The 15,964-nt window shown below is 46.1% G+C and overlaps 1 protein-coding gene across 5 annotated transcripts in view; it reads right to left on the bottom strand.

Moving 5' to 3' along the window:
- The window catches only part of LOC143774550 (triacylglycerol hydrolase DDHD2-like), a 112,828-nt gene extending 106,882 nt beyond the window's left edge, over positions 1-5,946 (bottom strand). For 2 of the 5 annotated variants that reach the window (XR_013215552.1, XM_077262260.1), the window contains exon 1: positions 5,850-5,946. The gene's annotated coding sequence lies outside the window, so the exon portion shown is untranslated. The remainder of the gene's footprint in view (positions 1-5,849) is intronic. The other 3 variants (XM_077262257.1, XM_077262258.1, XM_077262259.1) reach the window with 2 other exon arrangements.
- Positions 5,947-15,964: the final 10,018 nt, after the last annotated feature.

Below are 15,964 nucleotides of genomic sequence, written 5' to 3'. Positions count from 1 at the left end.
TTGTATTCAACTGATAACAGCGACAGCAGGTGGTGACTGATGGGAGTATTCATTAGCCGCCGCCTGAGCTATAAATAAATTAAAAAGGAAAAAAAAAAACAAACAAAAAAAAACAACACATGGTTTCCCTGTATTTTTGATAACCAGTCAAGCAAAACTGACAGCTATCAGCTTCAGCAAGGCTGGTTATCAAGAATAGAAGGATCTACATACCGTATTTTTTAATAATTAAATAAATGATTTTAAAAAACAGCGTGGGAAACCCCCCACTTTGACAACCAGCCAAGCTAAAACAGACAGCTGGGGGCTGGTATTCTCAGGCTGGTAAGGGGAAATAGATATTGACCTCCCCCAGCCTAAAAATAAAAGCCCGCAGCCACCCAGACAAGGCACATCTATCAGATGCACCAATTTTGGCGTTTTGCCCGGCTCTTTCCACTTGCCCTGTAACGGTGACAAGTATCAGGACGTGTGAAAGAGTCCTTAAGTAGTTTTCCTAAAATTGAGCTCACCTAATTATCTCAGGTGTTTGAGATAGATTTCAGTGATCCAAAGACCCTGAGGCACCAAGTAACCATGAGTTTATTGGGGAAAAAAATAAAAAATAAAAAAATCACATCTTGATGATACTTAAATCCAATTTGCATAATAATTTAGAACGCGAGGTAGGTGGCCACACGAATACACCAGTTACATGTGAGCCAGGGCTGGTGCCCAGTTTTAGATGGCATGTGTGAATGAATGAATGAATGAATTAATTAATTAATTAATTAATGAAGTTGTTCCTGAGAGTTCTAATTCCCTAATGAACAAACAGTGACTGTAAGAAATCAATATCCATTTTTTGGCAAAGTCGGGTAACAACAACATGACTGCCGTTAAAGGGACTACCTGTCTCTGATCACTCCTGCATCCGAAGGTGAGCTGGGTCGGTGACCTCCATAGAGATCTGCTGACTTGCGATCATGAGCGACAGGTATCGGGCATCTGCTTTATTCTAATGAAAAGGACAGGTGCGTGTTACCTGCCACCTACGCACAGAAATATGTGGATGTGATGGCACAAGCCCAGCTGTACCCGATGTGGAAGTAGGCAAAACCAGAATACCCCTTTAAAGGACGTGTCCTGATGGACACTGCATCTGTGATCCCTCTGCACGAGCCACAGTGGAAAACACAGAAAAGGATCTTGTCTCTGGGGATTGGGGTGACCCTGTGTTCACTCTACCAATCAGGGCAGGTAGTAGCCGCAGAACCCCTATAATCAGCTCTCTGCTGGGGAACCTACAAAAGTATAGGGGGACGGGAAACCTTATTCACAGCGTGCATGTACATGATCGAAGACCCCTGATCCTGCTATGAGGCACTATAGAGAGGTATTATAACTTGGTGCATCTGTTACTAATAAAGTGGTAAGTTTTTCAAAAAAGATCATATTCAGGAAGTTTTTTCCCCTCGCCGCGTTTTTGGAGTTTCTTTTCTTAAAGAACTTTGGGGAAAAAAACACACTTGAGCAAATGACAAACCCTTCCAAAGAATGAGCGTTTCATGAAGATGCGTTTTTGGAACAGAAAGGGTAGGTATAGGTATCCGACGCAGAAGATGCTTCAGGAATACGCCAGAGGTGTTTTTCCTGCCTTTGTGGCTTATTATATGTCAGGAGAGCGGTGGACAGTAGCTAAAAGCTTAAAAAGAAGGACGGTGTACGCAGTTCTAACATTGCTGTGTATATGCTCATTCTTTTTTGCATTATTGGCCAATTTATGAGCCCAGCGGCCACGACAAGGTGACCTCTCTTAGACGGGACCCTAAATCTAACATTTATCAGATCCTACAAATATAAGATCCAGCCCTAAGATGAAGTCATCTGTACAAATTTGGTCCGATCTCAGACTGCAACGCACGTACTGGCCACGGCTCTCGCAACCCGAGAGCGACAGCTGCATAGAAATACATGAAACTGTCACTCTCCGGTCAGGAGAGCCGCTGCCAGTCCGTGCATTACACGTTTCCCCCCACCAGACATTTGTTTGTTTTTTCCCCAAAACTCTTCAAGTAAAGCTATATAAAAAAATACTCATTAACAGCCAGGATATGTGCACACAGTGTCTTTGTCAGGAGGATTCTGCCTGGAATCACCAGAAAAAGCGCTCAGTAAATGTTACAAATAATGAATATATGCACTGTAACGTCAGAACGACTTGCTGTGCACATATTCCGTCTTTTCTCACTTCTTTTACCCAATGCAGGCTACGAATCTCAAGAAGTGAGCTGCCCATTCTTCTGTTGGTTCCTCAGAGGAGCGGTGAGACCACCCTGCTGAGTGACGGTGAGGGAAGCCATTATACATGTCACTTAGCCAACACATAGAATGAGAAAACAGCTGAGGGACCCTGCAGACAGACGAGGACGAGTCAAGGACTTTATAACACTATATCATTTACAATAAAGTGGCTACATTTTTATTATATGTTTTGTCCTCATTCTTACTGGAAACTACCATGTAGATTTTATATGCAAAAGTATTTACAGCTCCTTTAAAGGCTATTCATAAACTAATAGGTTATCCCCTATCCCATATATTTTGATCACTAGATGGTGGCCCGATTCTAACGCATCAGATATTCTAGAATATGTATGCGTAGTACATTGCGCAGCCCACGCAGTACATTGCGCAGCCCACGCAGTATATAGCACAGCCACATAGTATATAGCACAGCCCATGTAGTATATTGCACAGCCCACGTAGTATATTGCACAGCCCATGTAATATACTGCACAGCCCACGCAGTATATAGCAATGTGGGCATCATATCCCTGTTAAAAAAAGAAATAAAATAAAAAATAGTTATATACTCACCTTCCGGAGCCCCCGGGTCCAAGCGATGCTCCTCGCCCGCTCCGGTCCCAAGAGTGCATTGTGGTCTCGCGAGATGATGACGTAGCGGTCACACAAGACCGCTACGTCATCATCTCACGAGATCGCAGCATGGAGCGTCAGGAGGAGCGGGTAAGGCCTGTTGTCGATCCGGGGGCCGATGGACGGTGAGTATCTAACGATTTTTTATTTATTTTATTATTTTTAACATTAGATCGTTTTACTATTCATGCCGCATAGGCAGCATGAATAGTAAAAAGTTGGTCACACAGGGTTAATAGCAGCGGTAACAGAGTGCATTACACCGCGGCATAACGCGGTCCGTTACAGCTGCCATTAACCCTGTGTGAGGGCAGACTGGAGGGGAGTATGGTGCGGGCACTGACTGCGGGGAGGAAGGAGCGGCCATTTTTCCGCCGGACTGTGCCTGTCACTGATTGGTCGTGGCTGTTTTGCCACGACCAATCAGCGACTTTGATTCCATGACAGACAGAGGCAGCGACCAATGAATATCCGCGACAGACAGACAGAAGGACAGACAGAAAGACGGAAGTGACCCTTAGACAATTATATAGTAGATTGGTGAGGAGACTGGTCCATCTGCTGGAACTCAAACACCCCCCCCAATCCTGAGATCATGGCTTTGGAACGCAGGTATCAGGCTCCACAATAAAAAGAGTGGAGGCAGATCGCTGATTTGATTGGCTTCCAGAACTCCTCCTAAAAAAAAAAAAAAAAAAAGGAAGGAGGTTTCCCCTTTTAGAAAACCGCTATGGAGTGTGTGTGTGTGTGTGTGTGTGTGTGTGTGTGTGTGTGTGTGTGTGTGTGTGTGTGTGTGTGTGTGTGTGTGTATGTGTGTGTGTGTGTGTGTGTGTGTGTATACACACACACACACACACACACAATAGATGGTGGCCCGACTCTAACGCATCGGGTATTCTAGAATATGCATGTCCGCATAGTATATTGCACAGCCCATGTAGTATATTGTCGAGTCACGTAGCATATTGCCCAGCCACGCAGTATATTGCCCAGCCACGTAGTATATTGCCCAGCCACGTAGTATATTGCCCAGCCACGTAGTATGTAGTATGTAGTATATTGGTCAGCCACGTAGTATATAGCAGAGCCACGTAGTATATTGCACAGTCACGCTGTATATTGCCCAGCTACATAGTATATAGCACAGAGATGTAGTATATAACAGAGCCCACGCAGTATGTAACACAGCCCACGTAGTATATAGCAATGTGGGCACTATGTGCATGGTTAAAAAAGACTTAAAATAAAAAATAAACATATACTCACCTTCCCAAGGCCCCTTGAAGTCCTGGCGCCTGTGTACGGTGCACGCGGCAGCTTCCAGTCCCAGGGTTGGTATGAGCGCAGGACCTGTGATGACGTCGCGGTCACATGACCGTAATGTCATGGCAGGTCCTTCTCGCATAGCATCCTTGGCACCGGAACCTGCTGCTTGCACTGCCGAGGACAGCACGCGACATTGGAAGGTGAGAATAACCTTTTTTTTTTAATTATTAGTATTATTATTTGTAACATTAGATCTTTTTACTATTGATGCTGCATACGCATCATCAATAGTAAAAAGTTGGTCACACAGGGTTAATAGCTGCGTTAATGGAGTGCGTTACACCGCGCTCCGTTAACGCTGGTATTAACCCTGTGTGAGCGCTCAGCGCTGACTGCAGGGCAGTAAAGCAGCGGCCATTTCGCTGACAGACGATGGCCGTTAATGATTGGTCGCTCCGAGTCTCTGCCGCTGCTCCCGGTGTGACTGCCTGCAGCGCTGACGTCACGTCGTTAGCGATGCAGTCAATCAGTGAGTTCAGTAGCACTTAGCAGGACGGTGCGTCTATACAAGGCAGAGTCACTAATTGGCTGTAGAGCTGTGGACATGACGAAAGCGCTGCAGACAATTCCAGGGACCAGTAGCAGCGGCAAACACTCAAAGCTGGACCTGAGGAGAGTGACTCAAGCACGGTTTATTTTTATTTAAACTGCACCCAGGAACTGGGACTTTCTGAAAAGGGGACAACTCCCTACGATTTGAGAATAAGGCTATGTTCACACGCTGCGAATTTTGCTGCGTTTCTGCAGCAGTTTCCCCATGCGTTTACAGTACAATGTAAACCTATGGGAAACGCAATCCGCAGTGCACATGCTGCAGAAAAAAACGCGCAGAAACACAGCGGTTTACATTCAGCAGCATGTCAATTCTTTGTGCGGAATCTGCAGCGGTTTTACACCTGCTCCATAATAGAAAACCTCAGTGGAATCCGCACAAAAACCGCGGTATATCCGCAGTAAATCCGCAATAAATCCGCAGGAAAAACGCAGTGTTTTTGCCCTGCGGATTTTATCAAATCCGCTGCGGAAAAATCCACAGGAGACCATTCTACGTGTGCACATACCCTGACCCTTTAAAAAAAAAAAGTAAAGAAATGATAATAAATAACCCTTTTCTATTTCCAACAAAAGCCAAGAATTTTCTGTTTTTTTTAATTAATATTTTACATTTGCAAAGCGCATATCATGTTATAAAATATATTATATATATTTCATTTTTTACAAATATTTTTAATTTTATTAATTTAGCTACGTAATCAAAGCATAATAAATACTAATTTACTAATAAAAAACTAATTTTATTCAGGTTTTTCTGCAATTTTAATGAAAGACAAATATGATGATTTTTGCTAGGGGGTTGAATACTTTTGCACTGCACATGACATACAGGACTGTGTCCACTGCTCGCTCCTGAGGCTAGTCCTGCATCATGTGAGGATACAATATACCGCACTGCACACGTACACACACACGACATGCTGCGGCTTATGGTCACTCCAGTCAGCGCCGTCTGTAAATCTGCGCAGGCGTACAATCCTCCCCCCGGCCCATAGAGGGCGCCCTCTGGCACTGAGGGCCGGGTATAACAGTACAGTACATGCACTTACCACTAACAGGCCGCCATGTTGAATCAGACGCTCTTGCTCCGAGCGCCGCCCACTGTCCAATTATCACGTGATCATGTCCTCCTGGCTGTTTTACGTTACAATGAAAGGCTCACGTGATTTTTTTTTTTTTTCCCCTTTGTCTAGGGAGAAAGGAGATGAGCTAGCTCTCGCGAGACTTGAGCTTTCTGAGGAAAACGCCATTACTAGTGAGGGAAAATTTGCCAGCACTACAACTCCCACTCTCCTCGTCGTCCAGTATGACATGTTGAACAAGTTATACAAAGATATGGGCAACGGGGGATTTTATTTTTTTTTTGTGGAAAAGTAGCAGATTTTTTTTTTTTCAAAAATGAAAATAAGTATAAAAATAGTGGTGCAAGTGTGAAGGATTTTCTGCCGTGAATATGACAGTAACCGCACTGATAAATCCTTATTTTTAGTAAAGAAATGCCCGATAACTATGGTAACCAATGGTGATATAGTATAATGGTAGTAGCAGGTAAGGGATTGGAAAACACCATAAATATTACACCAAATCTGCATATACAATATTGCACAATAAAGTACCTAAAGTGTGTGTACGAGCTGTACGGAGCGGAGCCGCGTGTGTATGAGGTGTACGGAGCGGAGCCGCGTGTGTACGAGGTGTACTGAGCGGAGCCATGTGTGTACGAGGTGTTCAGAGCGGAGCCGTGTGTGTACGAGGTGTACGGAGCGGAGCCGTGTGTGTACGAGGTGTACTGAGCGGAGCCGTGTGTGTACGAGGTGTTCAGAGCGGAGCCGTGTGTGTACGAGGTGTTCAGAGCGGAGCCGTGTGTGTACGAGGTGTACGGAGCGGAGCCGCGTGTGTACGAGGTGTATGGAGCGGAGCCGTGTGTGTACGAGGTGTACGGAGCGGAGCCGCGTGTGTACGAGGTGTATGGAGCGGAGCCGTGTGTGTACGAGATGTACGGGGCGGAGCCGTGTGTGTGCAAGGTGTACGGAGCGGAGCCGCGTGTGTACGAGGTGTATGGAGCGGAGCCGTGTGTGTACGAGGTGTACGGAGCGGAGCCGTGTGTGTACGAGCTGTACGGAGCGGAGCCGCGTGTGTATGAGGTGTACGGAGTGGAGCCGTGTGTGTGCAAGGTGTACGGAGCGGAGCCGTTTGTGTATGAGGTGTACGGAGCGGAGCAGCGTGTGTACATGGCGTACTGAGCGGAGCAGCGTGTGTACGAGATGTACTGGGCAGAGCCGCGTGTGTACGAGGTGTACGGAGCGGAGCAGCATGTCTACAAGGTGTACGGAGCGGAGCAGCGTGTGTACGAGGTGTTCGGAGCAGAGCCGCGTGTGTACAAGGTGTAAGGAGCGGAGCCGCATGTGTACGGAGCGGAGCCGCGTGTGTATGAGGTGTACGGAGCGGAGCCACGTGTGTATGAGGTGTATGGAGCGCAGCCACGTGTGCAATGTGTATGGAGCAGAGACGTGTGTGTTCGAGGTGTACGGAGCGGAGCCGCTTGTGCACGAGGTGTACGGAGCGGAGCCGCGTGTGTATGAGGTGTATGGAGCGCAGCCACGTGTGCAATGTGTATGGAGCAGAGACGTGTGTGTTCGAGGTGTACGGAGCGGAGCCGCTTGTGCACGAGGTGTACGGAGCGGAGCCGCGTGTACAAGGTGTATGGAGCAGAGTCATGAGTGTGTACGAGGTGTACGGAGCTGAGCCGCATGTGTACGAGGTGTACGGAGCAGAGCCATGTGTGTACGAGGTGTTTGGAGCACAGTCGCGTGTGTACAAAGCGCAGTTGTGTGTGTACGAGGTGTACGGAGCAGAGACGCTTGTGTACAAGGTGTACAGAGCAGAGTCGCATGTGTATGTGGCGCCCCAGGGTCCTGGTCGTCACAGTAATGTCGCTTTCCTCACGGGGAGAGTGATGCTGCGTTTGGAGGCAAGAAAGGATAACTGTAACCAGGTACCACAAACATGCAACACTTTCACACTCCAGGCCACCAGGGGGAGCTTTTGATCCTATTTACTGGGTGACTCACCATATATATATATAACTGGTAGTCTGTCGGGAAAGTGAGAAAGTTCCAGACATCCGTCTGAGAAGGACAGAGGGTTTACAGAGCTGTGCATGCCCTCAGAGCTGCAGCTCTCAGAAAGAGACATTTTAGAAAGCAGAATTGATTGCAGCGAGCGTGCAGGAGAGGAAGCACAGGAGGAGAGGATACCATCAGGGGACCAGCCCCAAGTAGGCTGCCTCCTTCTGAGTGTCAGGACTCTGACCATTTTGATTACCTTTTGTGCATTACTGCCCTTTTCCAAGATGGCGTTTTTGGTCTCATGTGCACTGTGTCTTCCTGCTATATAACTCCACCCCAGCCTTTAGTCTGTGCTAGAGTATTCTGCCTTGCATCCAGCTCCTGATGACTCCCTGGCTTTGCACCTGCTCCTGTGAACCTGTGTGGAGATCCTGCTTCTCAGCTCTGAGTTTCTGCCGCATACATCGGTTTCCAGTAATCCTCCATCTGGCTGCTTGTGTTTGTTTCCATCTGCATTTGCTGGACATGTAAGCTGTTGCTGCTCTGCTTAAACCTGAGACTTTTACCCAGGCCTCCCTGGTTGTGCTAAGATATTATTTGAACTGCCTTCTAAGCATATCTATCTGTGTTTGGGCTACCATGGACTTATTCGTGTCAAGTATCCTCAAGAATAATTGTGCTTCATAGACTTTCTGCGTGATTGCATTTTCCTCTGAAGTTTCCTATAGACTGTTAAGCTGCGTTTAATATTTACACCAAGTGTTGTGAACTTGAGTTTCTCTCTGCACCTGTTTGAATCACCGTGTGATAATATAGACTTTACCACTTATAAAACTGTGTCCTGTAGTTGTCTTGTTCCATGCAAAGAGTCTCCTGAGTTATCCTTTATAATTATTACCGGATACTCTAGCCTTAAAAAAGGAGACTGCTGGAACAATGACTGCAGAAAGCAGACTAGAGCAGGTGTTCTCCATAATTAGATCACTGCAGAAAGATGTGGAAGGTCTGCAAAAGAAGTTTGGAAGCTTTGAACACAATCAACAAGTGTTTGGACAAACTTTGCAGGACTTAAGCACCCGCATGGCAGCCCAGGAAAACAAACTTTCTGGCATAGAGTCCCAGTATGGACGGGCTTTTCAGGACATAAGCACGCAAATGGCTGCACAAGCGACTTTACCATCTGGGCAACCGCCACCAGCTAGCCCACCTAAGTTGCCCCCATTCAGATTTAATGGTGATCGCAACAAATTTTGTGGCTTTGTGAATCAATGTATGCTATATTTTGATGTGCATGCTGACCGTTTTCCTAATGATAGATCCAAAGTATTGTGTGTAATAATGCTGCTGACTGCACGAGCGCTCGCCTGGGCGAATCCGATGATTGAGTCTCGTGACCCGCGGTTAAATAATTTGGACGATTTTTTGGCCGCTATGGCATTAATGCTTGATGACCCTAATCGCCGTGCAACCGCTGAATCTGCTTTATTGTCTTTACGCCAGGCTAAACGTTCTGTTATTGAGTATGCTACTGAATTCAGGAGATTAGCGGTAGATACTAATTGGGACAGTTATGCACAATTACCTATTTTTAAAAGGGGTCTGTCTAGCATTGTAAAGGATGAATTAGCTCGCTCTGAATCACCACAAGAGCTAGAAACATTTATACAGCATTGTGTGCGCATTGACATTCGCCTTACTGAGCGTAGGCAGGAGAAGTTTACTGCATATAACCGTATTTCTAACTTTTCCCTTCTTTCCAAAGAGCCTGCAGGTAAAACATCTCGGGAGGGAGAGGAGGTGCCCATGCAAATTGATTCGGTTCAGAGGCGCGAGAGTAATGAGCGCCGGGAGCATCGCCTTCGAGAAAGTCTATGTTTCTACTGTGGCCAGTCTGACTACTTTCTAATCAACTGTCCCAAGTGTCCTAAGCGGCCTAACAAGGTGCTAGCACCAGTAGGGGAGTATGACAACTATGATGATGAATCTGACATCTCTGAATGTAGCCTGCCTTTAAACGCTGTATTCCATTCACTTTCTATGACTTCACCCCCCAAGGAGCTAAATGAAAAGAACTCTCACTGTTCTCTCCCAATTAAGATCCTGTGTACAGGACAGTGGATTTCCAGTGCAGCTATGATTGACTCTGGTACAGGTGGCAATTTTATGGATAAAGCATTTGCCAAGGAACATTTGATTGAAATTCAGCAAAGAGCCTCTCCAATTACCATGGAAACAGTGGATGGGTCACCTTTAATCTCTGGGACTGTGGATCAGGAGACCGCGCCCCTTGAGATTTTGTTGGAGCCTAATCATCAAGAGCAACTCTCTTTCTTGTTAATTTATTCTCCTCATTTTCCTGTGATTTCAGGCATCCCTTGGCTGCGTTCTCAGAATCCAACTGTCAACTGGGAGACCAAGGAGATTATCTTTCCAACAAGGAGCAACTCAGCATTAACTGAAGATGTCCCCGAGTCCACAGCTACGGAACCACTGGTACAGGTATTTACTTTACCTTCAGCATATAAAGAGTTCTCTGACATCTGTGACAAGAAGAATGCAGATCAGCTTCCTCCACACAGGCATTATGACTGTCACATTGAGTTGCTTCCTGGGTCAGCTATTCCTTTTGGTAACGTATATCCTTTGGCGGCACATGAGCTTCAAGCCTTAAAGGAGTATATTGATGAAAATCTGGCCAAAGGCTTCATACGTCCTTCTTCTTCACCAGCAGTGGCACCTATATTTTTTGTAAAGAAGAAGGATGGGTCCCTGAGACCCTGTGTGGACTATCGAGAGCTCAATAAGGTAACCATACGGAATCGTTATCCTTTGCCATGCTAAGGTGTTCTCTAAACTGGATCTTCGTGGGGCTTATAATTTGGTGCATATTCGTCCAGGGGATGAGTGGAAAACAGCATTCCGATGCCGGTATGTACACTTTGAATATCTTGTGATGCCCTTCGGGCTTTGTAATGCCCCTGCAACGTTTCAACACCTTGCTAATGACATTTTCAGAGATTTGTTGGACCAGTTTGTGGTGATCTATTTCGACGATATTCTAATCTTTTCTGACTCTCTACAGGAACATGAAGAACATGTCAAAGCTGTTTTAAGACGTCTGAAAGAGAACCATCTGTATATTAAGCCGGAGAAATGCGAGTTCCATCGTTCTGAGATACAGTTCTTAGGTTATATCATCTCTCCCCAGGGGCTGAACATGGAATCTGGTAAGATTCAGGCTATCCTTGACTGGCCGGTACCCAAGAACGTTAAGGAGGTACAACGTTTTATTGGTTTTGCAAATTTCTACAGACGCTTCATTCGAAATTTTTCTGATATTGTCCGTCCCATTACTTCCTTGACAAAGAAGGAAAAGCCCTTTAAGTGGTCATCACAGGCTCAAGAAGCTTTTGATCAGCTTAAGATCTGTTTCACCTCAGCACCGCTGTTGATACACCCAGATCCAACACTTTCTTTCAATGTGGAGGTGGACGCTTCTGATAATGCCTTGGGGGCTATTCTCTCCCAAAGAACTGGAGAGAAGCACATCCTTGTGCTTTCTTTTCCCGTAGACTAACCTCAGCAGAGAAGAATTACGATGTGAGAGACAAGGAATTGCTGGCTATTATTGCGGCTTTCAAGGAATGGAGGCATCATCTGCAAGGAGCTGCACAACAGATCGTAGTGCTTACTGACCATCGCAATTAAGAGTTCCTCAGATCTGCTAGATGTCTTTCTCCTCGTCAGGCTCGTTGGAATTTATTTTTAAATCAATTTAATTTTGTTATCTCGTACCGTCCAGGTTCTCGTAATGGGAAGGCTGATGCTTTATCCCGAATCCATGCTGCGGATTCCGTACCTGGAGCCCCGTCCAAGACCATTCTATCTGATGCCAATTTCATCTGCGTTATCCACAATCAGGACTTGTGGAAGGAGTGCAGGGAGGCTTATGACGGTGATGTATTTCTGGCCAACCCACCTGTGGATATTAATCTTGTCTTTAAGGGTGGCATGTGGTTCAGAGATCGACGTATCTACGTCCCTGAGGTCGAACGTCTGCAGATCCTCAAGTTGGTGCATGACTCCAAGTTGGCTGGTCACAGGGGGGTACAGAAGACACAAGAGTTCCTAAGCCAATTTTTCTGGTGGCCAACTTGCCTGAAGGATACTAAGGACTATGTTCTCTCTTGCGAGGTATGTGCTCGTTACAAGACTCTCGTGTAGCACCTACGGGTCTCCTGCAACCATTACCTGTTCTGTCCCGACCTTGGAGGTCTATATCAATGGACTTTATTGTGGAGCTGCCTACATCGGGGGGCATGGATACGACCATGGTAGTAGTTGATCGCCTGACTAAAGCCGCTCATTTTGTTCCATGCACCGGCCTCCCCTCAGCTAAGGATACAGTGAACTTGGTTATTCAGAATGTCTGCCGGCTGCATGGGGTCCCGGATGAGATCATCTCTGACCGTGGCGTACAGTTCACTTCAAGATTCTGGAAGGGGTTTTGCTCTGCACTCAATATTAATGTCTGTCTCTCTTCCGCTTACCATCCCCAGACAAATGGTCAGACTGAGCATACCAACCAGACGTTGGAACAATATCTAAGATGCTATGTTAGCCATCTCCAAGATGATTGGTTGGAATTACTGCCGTTAGACGAATTTTCATACAACAATTCTCAGAGCGCCTCCACTAATTTCACTCCTTTCTTTGCCAATCTGGGTTATCTATGTATCTTACCTAGGTCTCCGATTAATTCTCCGGTTCCAGCAGTTGAGGAAAGGCTGAATGAGATGAGGCAAAATCTGGAGGTTCTGAAGGAATCCCTGACCACGGCTCAAGAACGTTATAAGAGATCGGCTGATAGATTCCGTAAACCTGCACCCATGTTCAAGGTAGGAGATTCCGTGTGGTTAGCAACTAAGAATCTGAAGATAAACGTTCCTTCACAAAAACTTGGACAGAAATTCATTGGCCCTTTCAAGATCAACGGTATTGTGAGCTCTGTGGCCTGCCGTCTGAAGCTGCCTAGGACTATGAAGGTACACCCAGTTTTTCATGTATCTTTACTAAAGCCTGTATCTCCTAATACCTTCCAGGGACGTGTTGTGCCACCTCCGCAGCCTGTGGTGATTGATGGGCAAGAACAATTTGTGGTGGAGGAAATTATTGATTCCAGGATTCGCAGGAATCGGCTCCAATATCTTATAAGATGGCAGGGATATCCCCCTGAGGAAGACTCTTGGGAACCTGTGGAAAACATCAATGCCCAACAGAAAATCTCTTGTTTTCATCAAAGATTCCCTGAGAAACCAGGTCCAGGATCCTCCTGAGGCCGTTTCTAAGGAGGGAGTAATGTCAGGACTCTGAACATTTTGATTACCTTTTGTGCATTACTGCCCTTTTCCAGTAACCAGGTACCACAAACATGCAACACTTTCACACTCCAGGCCACCAGGAGGAGCTTTTGATCCTATTTATTGGGTGACTCACCATATATATATATAACTGGTAGTCTGTAGGGAAAGTGAGAAAGTTCCAGACATCCGTCTGAGAAGGACAGAGGGTTTACAGAGCTGTGCATGCCCTCAGAGCTGCAGCTCCCAGAAAGAGACATTTTAGAAAGCAGAATTGATTGCAGCGAGCGTGCAGGAGCGGAAGCACAGGAGGAGAGGATACCAGCAGGGGACCAGCCCCAAGTAGGCTGCCTCCTTCTGAGTGTCAGGACTCTGACCATTTTGATTACCTTTTGTGCATTACTGCCCTTTTCCAAGATGGCGTCTTTGGTCTCATGTGCACTGTGTCTTCCTGCTATATAACTCCACCCCAGCCTTTAGTCTGTGCTAGAGTATTCTGCCTTGCATCCAGCTCCTGATGACTCCCTGGCTTTGCACCTGCACCTGCTCCTGTGAACCTGTGTGGAGATCCTGCTTCTCAGCTCTGAGTTTCTGCTGCATACATCGGTTTCCAGTAATCCTCCATCTGGCTGCTTGTGTTTGTTTCCATCTGCATTTGCTGGACATGTAAGCTGTTGCTGCTCTGCTTAAACCTGAGACTTTTACCCAGGCCTCCCTGGTTGTGCTAAGATATGATTTGAACTGCTTTATAAACATATCTATCTGTGTTTGGACAACCATGGACTTATTCGTGTCAAGTATCCTCAAGAATAATTGTGCTTCATAGACTTTCTGCGTGATTGCATTTTCCTCTGAAGTTTCCTATAGACTGTTAAGCTGCGTTTAATATTTACACCAAGTGTTGTGAACTTGAGTTTCTCTCTGCACCTGTTTGAATCACCGTGTGATAATACAAACTTTACCACTTATAAAATTGTGTCCTTTAGTTGTCTTGTTCCATGCAAAGAGTCTCCTGAGTTATCCCTTATAATCATTACACTGAGGCGCAGAACACCAGTAGCCGGAATACCGAGGTTGTAAGGACCTCCATGCCTTACATCAGAGACCAGCAGGACAGCTAATTGCACGTTACCTGACCGCACCTAAACCCAGGAGGCACGGTGATACCCTGCTGAGCCAGGTCATCTAAGAGACCCTATAAACAGGCTCAAATCACCAGTCATACGGGTTATGTCTTATCCGAACCTGGGGGACAGAGAGAGAGATAACATCTGTGAGGACTAGGGTTGAGCGAAACGGATCGTTCATTTTCATAAGTCGCCGACTTTTGGCAAAGTCGGCGTCTCATGAAGCCGACCCGATCCCTGTGTGGGGTCTGCCATGCGGTACGCGACTTTCGCGCCAAAGTCGCGTTTCAATGACGCTAAAAGCGCCATTTCTCAGCCAATGAAGGTGGACGCAGAGTGTGGGCAGCGTGATGACATAGATCTCAGTCCCCACCATCTTAGAGAAGGGCATTGCAGTGATTGGCTTGCTTTCTGCCGCGTCACAGGGGCTATAAAGGGGCGTTCCCGCCGACCGCCATCTTACTGCTGCTGATCTGAGCGTAGGGAGAGGTTGCTGCCGCTTCTTCAGAAGCAGGGATAGTGATAGGCAGGGTACATAAAGCCACAAACCGCTTGTGCTGTAGCGATTTCCACTGTCCAACACCACCTTTTGTTTGCAGGGACAGTGGAAGCTACATTTTTTTTTTCCTCAGCGCTGTAGCTCATTGGGCTGCACTAGAAGGCTCCCTGATAGCTGCGTTGCTTTGTGTGTACGCCGCTGTGCAAACCAACTGCTTTTTTCAAAACACAAATCCTGTTGTTCCTTCCTTTCTGCACAGCTATCTTGTGTGTTTGTCCCCACTTTTGTGTGCAGCAGTCCTTTTTATAGCTGCCTGCCATACTTTCCTGAGATTACTGCAGGGAGATAAAGATTGGCAAGTCTGCCTCTGTGCCAGTCCTGTGTGTGGCATCTGTCTCTCATTGTGTGCCACCGAAAACCACTGTGTAATACTGGCCTTTTTTTTTTTTTTCTAAATTCTCCCTTTTAAAAAAAAAAATAATAAGTGGGAGATAAAGATTGGCAAGTCTGCCGCTGTGCCAGTCCTGTGTATGGCATCTGTCTCTCATTGTGTGCCACCGAAAACCACTGTGTAATACTTGGCCATTTATTTTTTGGGGGGTAAATTCTCCCTGTAAAAAAAAAAAATTAGTGAGAGATAAAGATGGGCAAGTCTGCCTCTGTGCCAGTCCTGTGTGTGGCATCTGTCTCTCATTGTGTGCCACCGAAAACCACTGTGTAATACTTGGCCATTTATTTTTTTGGGTAAATTCTCCCTTTTAAAAAAAAAAAATAATTAGTGGGAGATAAAGATTGGCAAGTCTGCCACTGTGCCAGTCCTGTGTGTGGCATCTGTCTCTCATTGTGTGCCACCGAAAACCACTGTGTAATACTTGGCCATTTATTTTTTTGGGGGTAAATTCTCCCTGTAAAAAAACAAAAATAGTGGGAGATAAAGATTGGCAAGTCTGCCTCTGTGCCAGTCCTGTGTGTGTCATCTGTCTCTCATTGTGTGCCACCGAAAACCACTGTGTAATACTGTCCTTTTTTTTTTTTTTTTTCTAAATTCTCCCTTTTAAAAAAAAATAATTAGTGGGAGATAAAGATTGGCAAGTCTGCCGCTGTGCCAGT

This window comes from Ranitomeya variabilis, chromosome 5, assembly GCF_051348905.1.
Source record: "Ranitomeya variabilis isolate aRanVar5 chromosome 5, aRanVar5.hap1, whole genome shotgun sequence".
In the NCBI taxonomy this organism is placed as follows: Eukaryota; Metazoa; Chordata; class Amphibia; order Anura; family Dendrobatidae; genus Ranitomeya; species Ranitomeya variabilis.
This window is presented reverse-complemented; position numbering and strand designations above follow the sequence as displayed.